Below are 7,268 nucleotides of genomic sequence, written 5' to 3' on the forward strand. Positions count from 1 at the left end.
TGATAATAACTATATACCCATTTTATGATTATTCTGTTTTTGTTTTTGTTTATATATTCTCTTTGTTTGCAATGATTGCCTTAATGATATGAGCAGATTATGTGACAGTTGACCTAGTGTAGAGTGTAGTAAAGAAATGAATTAAAAAATATAAATTTATTGGGTACTGAATTAGACCATAAAATTTGAAACTTAACTAAACATTCTCAAATTTATAAAGGACTTAAAATATAATTGTTAAATAAAAAAATTTAACAAATTTTAACAAAAAATAACAATCAAAATCGATTAAAAATTATTTACTATTTAAATAGTTTTTAAAAGTAATTAAAATATTTTATTCAAATAAAAATTAAAATTTACGAATTGTCTAATCCAAACAAAACATTTAAAAAATAAAACAATTTTGAAACTAAATCAATTCGAATTCAATGTAAATACTATTTTCTATCCAAACACAAAAGGTTAACCTATTCATCAAATTGTCATTTTATATTTATTTTTCAACTAGTTTTACGAGATCTTTTATGGGATATTTTAAATCTCCATCCCTTTTAAAATTAACATATTATTTTATAAGTCAAACTAGTATAAAGATAAAATATATAAATATAAGATTATAAAAAAAGTTGAAGTTTTTATTCTTTTTAAATAAAATTCGAATTTAACAACATTTTAAGTAATCAAATTATTTTTATAAAGTTTTAATTTTTTTTATAAGTTTGTATTCAAATAAAATTTTTATTATATGACATTGAAGAGACCTTAAGAAAAAGGGTCCATTACACTGGCGATAAATGATAATTAACCATCAGGTGAAAAGTGTAACATCCCAAAATTTCACACTTGATAATTTATAATTTATATATTGTAACATTACATTTATAGTAACATCCCGTAATCTCACATTTAAAAATTCATAGTTGATATATGTTTATACATGTTTTAAACTCAGATTTCAACTAGAAAATTATAACTTGAGTTCTTCTACTTTATTCTTCTATCTTTCCCTTCAATGACACTAAGTCAGACGACATTCCTTCATCTGTTCCCGTATAACGAATTATACGATCATCGCACATACCCAAACACAAACACAAACAAGTAGGGTGAGCTAACATGCAACCAATCATTTATAAAACATGCATAATTACTTTGATGCACTCAACAAACCTCATATAATAATTATGTCAGACACCCTCATACCATCATACAACAATCGCATCATAGATACTCATCAATTACTCAACAAACCTCATATAATAATTATGTCAGACACCCTCCTACCATCATACAACAATTGCATCATAGATACTCATATCATCATACAACAATCGCATCATAAATACTCATACCATCATACAACAATCGCATCATAGATACTTATACCATCGTACAACAATCGCATCATAGATACTCATACCATCATACAACAATCGCATCATAGATACTTATACCATCATACCACAATCGCATCATAGATACTCATCCCACCATACCACAATTACTAATAGACATTCGTCCCACAATACTCAATGGACACTCGTTCCACAGTACTCAATAGAAACTCATTCCACAATGCCCAATAAACACTCATTCCGATGATATGTAAATGAGCGGTCAACGGGAGGTTACGCACTTGTGATGTCTTCTTAGTCTTCAACACTATGTCCAAAACCAGCATATAGACCAGGACCTCCTGCCCGCCATACCATCCACAAGGTTAGTCCCCAACGATATGTTGATGAGCGGTCAACGGGAGGTTAAGTACTTGTGATGCCTTCTTAGTCCTCAACACTATGTCCAAAACCGACACATAAACCAGGACCTCTTGCCTTCCATACCATCCACAAGGTTAGTCCTCAACACTATGTCCAAAACCGGCACATAGACCAGGACCTCCTGCCCCTCTCACCACATAATTCATCCTTCTCTACTTGAGACTAGATGATTATTAGAGTATCAGGATAACCTCCAACTTCAAGACCCTCAACATCAACATATACACAAATACCGTATCATTACTCAATCTCTCCACGAGACTCATACCATGCTCATATTCCTCAACTCACATTATACCCTTACAAAATCTCCCCATAATACTCATATCATGTTCAGACGCATAAATTCAAATCTAATATAATAAATTTCAATCATCACAGAAATCGTACAAAATGAATATATCACAAAATAAATTAACAATACTAAAATATCACCATAAATGGTCACCGGAGAAGAATCAAATGTTTGACGAATCAAACTCACCATAAACGCCAGTACATATGACTAGTCACAACTTACTGGATTTGACCAAGGCTGCTCTATGATCAAGGATGTACCAACTCCGGTTTTTAAGATTCCTCTATCCTAACTCTTTCTTCTCTATTTCTCAAGGTTTCTCACTTGATTCTTACTCTCTTCGTGCAAAATAGCCTCCCCTCTCATGGCTATTTATAGTCCAAAAATTTTACTATTCATCAATTTTTTAATATTATTTATTATTTTAATATTATTTTATTATATTAATATCTTAATCACCACTTACATAATGAATTCCTCAATAATGCCTTCAAATCTGAAGTGCTTTATCCATTATCAATATTTAATTATTATTTTTTTAATTTTTTTTTACAAGAAGGTAGAAAAGAGTTTGAACCCATGTTCTTGAAATCACTACAATTTTCTACCATTTAAGCTACCAAAATTTCTATATTTAACTTATTAATTATATTTTCCATTCACAAAGAAATTTATTACTACTAGTAATAAAATTGTTACAATTAAGGTAAATATTTTTCATGGATCTTACAAAAGGTGCTATAACAATTCACACAACCTAATGGAACAAGCCTAATAAAATAAAAGTCACCTTCAAACTTTTTTTAAATGTGTTTATTTTGACTCAAGATTTACTAAAAGATTAAAAATTCAATTTGATATACCCAAGAGGATTTGAAATCGTACATTATTATTTCTATGATACTTTGACATTATTTAACACTATCGTGATATTATGTGATTGGTCCATGTTAATATTTATGATTATTATTATTAATTATGGAATAATTTTCAACTAATAACATAATGGCACATAAATGGTGTTAAAATATTGTCAAAAAGAAAATATTACGAAAGTATCATTATTCTATTTCTATATATGTAGGGTGCAATCTAATCATTGGAACATCTGGTTTTGTTGCTCTATTGATTATGTTTTCTTACCAATGAGCCTCTTCGTTTGTGGAAATCAGGTGAAAACTGAGTTGATGTCTGTTTTCCGTTGGTCTGCGATCATTTGGAGGGTAGATCGAATTATTTATATTTTTTTCCACCATGATTGCGGGTCCTCAAGGATCAAAAGTGTTAAGTGGATGAAAGAAACAAAATTTATATAGGTGCTTCTACATTGATAAACATTAATACAATAGATTGATAGAAAAAGAAAGACACGATAGATTTATATGTTGAATTGTCTTATCAAAAGTAAACATAGTTTCCAGTATAGTTGGCTACAGTATACCATTGCAACAAAGACAAAATATCAAGAATATAAGAACTAAATAAACTCATAGATATGGAGTTAATGTTTGTCATACTCAAGCTGGGTAACATGTGCTTCTCACATGCGTTCGACATTAGTGATTGTTTTTAAATCTTAGTCACAGAAGAAAAAGAAAAGGTAAAGTACAAAAATTTTACCAACGAAGTTAAATTGAGCTTGAGATTAAAGGTGAATAGGGATGAGAACACAATATATGAATTATTATATATTATTAAGTAGTGGTGGATCTTAATAAGGGTGAGGAGTCTGAGTCTCCAAATCTTATTGATTTATCTACCGCTTTCGATGTTTTTCTTTTTAGACTAGATATACGGTCAATGTTGTGGTGATTATGGAATGTGTAACATGTTTTGTATTTTGTATTGTTTTTTGTTTACGTAATACGATATTAGTATAGTATGTGTATGAAAGAAAGAGACATTCGTCCACATTATTTTTTATGTGTGAAAAACAAATTCTAATAGTTTTATATATTTTAAATATTTCTGTACAATTTTATGATGAATAAGAAAATTCATTATTAAGATTTATTGACATTTACCAACAATCAACATTTATATATTGGTATATATTTGTCAGTAGATATTCTAATTTGGTGTTCTTCTTCTTTTTGTCATTATCTTTCACTTCTCTTCCTCCTCCTTATTATCATCCTTATCATCCTCCTCCTTTTCCTTTTCCTTCTCTTACTCATTCTCATCCTCCTTTATTACTACTACCACGGTCTTTGCCTCCGTCAAGGTTGTTCCCTATGCCTCTCTTTCTTCTTCTTCTCCTCTTCTCTTATTCTTCTTCTCACTCATCTTCAATTAATTCATAACAACCGAAGCGTATTGTAAAAAATAATCGTTGTCGTTTTCCTTCATTACACTAGTGATTTCTTCAAATTTGATAGTAAATTGACGTCCATTTCACAAATAAATTTATCGATGGAATTATCGACCAATTTTTAAAAATGTTGAATTACTGACATATTTATTGCTTACCTGCATTTTCTTTTCCTAATCCTAAATGAATCAGGTGTAGTCACTCCTCTATCCACACTAGTACAAAAACAGCGTATAACGTCACGCGTTCAACGTCCAACCATTGAATAACCAACGTTAAAAATGAGCGGTGACATTTTTGTAAATAAATGTAATTATTAAACGTCATTTAGAATTGTAATTTGACGTAAAAGGATATAAAACGTCGAATGGATTTTAAATTTGACGTCAAAAGGTTAGTGAATTCAATAAAGTTTGAGCGCAGACTGAAAATTCATTCACTTTATCTTAGCGCACAATACCTTCTTCTCTTCTCAAACTTTTTTCGAAAGAAGTTTGACAAGCATCACATGTAATCTTTCTTTCATTTGAACCAAATGCTTATTAATTAATTACTTTATGTATGATTTTCATTTGTTTTAACCGGTTATTTTCGTGATCTTGTCCTTCATAGGCGGATTCTGATTTCTCTCTCACTATGGCTAGGGATGGCAACGGGTCGGGTCGGGCACGGATAGTGTGATACCCGAACCCGACCCATATGTAAAAAATTGTACCTGTACCCGTCCTGCTAACCGCTGGATACCCACAAAAAAAAATCCACGGATTTTTTTCAACCTGCGGATACCCGTTTCAACCAATAAATTCTTTTTAAAAAATAATATTTTATTATTTTTAAAAAATGTTTAAATTAAATTTAAAAAAAATTATCAAACGTCAATGTTTAAATCATACGGGCCAAAAGTCCAAATAATTTTTTTTATTATTAATTTTTTTTCTTCAAAATGGGTATCGTTCAAACTTTTTTTTAGGTTTTCTTCAAAATGGGCCAAGCCCAAACCTTCTTTAGGGTTTCTTCTTCAGAGTAGTGGAAGAAACAAAAACGGAAAAGGGAAGAAACTTCAGAAATCCGCGAGAGCGGCTGCTGGGATCCAAGAACAAGGCGAAGCCGCTGCTGAACATCACTAGGGAGAGCGCCAACACGCTCCGCACACACATCCTCGAGGTAGGCAGCGGCTGCGACGTTTTCGACAACGTTACCAGTTACTCGCGACGACGGCAATGCAGTATCTGTATTTTGAGCGGCAGCGGCACCGTGACGAATGTGACCTGCGGCAGCCAGCGGCATCGGGGGCGGTGGTGACTCTTCACGGGAGGTTCGAAATACTTTCACTGGCGCGACGTTCCTTCCTCTTCTGGCGCGATCATTCCTTCCTCTACCAGCGCCACCGGGAGCGACAAGTCTGAGTGTATACCTGTGGTAGTGTGGTAGTCTGAGTGTATACCTGTGGTACTTTTCAGGTCTCGTAGAGTTGTAAATAAGGATCACAATTAATTAAAAAAACTAAAAAATTGATTAACGTCGAATATTGACAAAATCCGACGTTAAGTTTAACGTCAAATTTTTTAAATTCGAAGTTAAAAGTCCAAAATATTTGAAGTTGTACGCGATTTTTGTACTAGTGCCAACGTGCCTTTTCATTTCAATTTTGATTTCCAATTGGTTCAATTAGCATGGAATCATTGTGTTGTTGATGTCATAGTTTCGAACATTTTAGTGTGTTGGTCCTTTCATGGGTGCTTCTGGTACACTATTAAGTTTGTTGGGAGGCATGCTTTCATAACCCATTACTAATTGGACTATATATAAAAACAAGCTAGTAGTGGGAATTCTCTCACATGTGGACATTTTTTTTTCAGGATTTCTTCTTTGTAGTAAAGCTTTTACAAAAGTGGTGATGATCGAAAGAAGTTGTTCATTTGTCCATAGTATAATATTTATGGCTCTTTCATTTATAACCAAAAATATGCAGGACGAGCCAAATGATTGAAAGCATTTCTAAAATAGGACTGCATTTTCCAAGTCAAATATGAGTCGGGTCTATATAATCGGGTTGGCCAACATTGTCAATTGTAGTGACTGAGTTAACATTTCCAATTTCGTTGATGTTTTCTCTTGGTAACTAATCACCAACAACATTTTGTGGCTAGATAATTAGAAATTTTATAGAAGAAATAGAGAAAGGTTACTATGTTTATAATTTTTTTTTAACTCTTTGAAACTATTTTTTGGCAAAGAATGTTCATTTGCATATCATTTTTTAAAGAATGTTCTTATATTCTAAAATATTTCTTTTGTTATAGCTTGTATGACGTGAATTAGTGTGAAACAATATTAAGTGAAAATAAAGGAGATAACTATTGTAGGGAGGGTCAACACACACACATACACATAGATCATTCCACACTAGTAAGATATTGTCCGCTTTGGGCCAAGCCCTCACGAATTTGCTTTGGTACCACTCCAAAAGGCCTCTTACCAATGAAGGTATCTTATGTGTATATAAACCCATGTCCATCTCTTATTTTATCTGATGTGGGACTTTGTTTGTACCCAACATCCTCCCCTCAAACAAAGGACTATGGTTCTTCTAACTCCCCTATAGCGGAATTCTTTTTTTATCCTCGAGTACACCATGGTCAACACTCTCTTTCACGATCCATGGTCACAACACGAAGCATATCTTGCTCTCTACCTCTCATGACTCATCTGGTTATCTGTCGACCACCTGCCAAGGCTTCACCTGATCATGGAGGGATGTACTCGTTTGAGCCCGGTCACCAGACCTGCACCATGGGCCTGCACCATGGGCTCTAATACCATTTTTTTTGTCGGTCATGTGATTTCTACATCCACTATCAATGAACCAAATATTATC

Source organism: Vigna umbellata, chromosome 1 (assembly GCF_029865625.1).
Source record: "Vigna umbellata cultivar VRB3 chromosome 1, Vumbellata_1.0, whole genome shotgun sequence".
In the NCBI taxonomy this organism is placed as follows: domain Eukaryota; kingdom Viridiplantae; phylum Streptophyta; class Magnoliopsida; order Fabales; family Fabaceae; genus Vigna; species Vigna umbellata.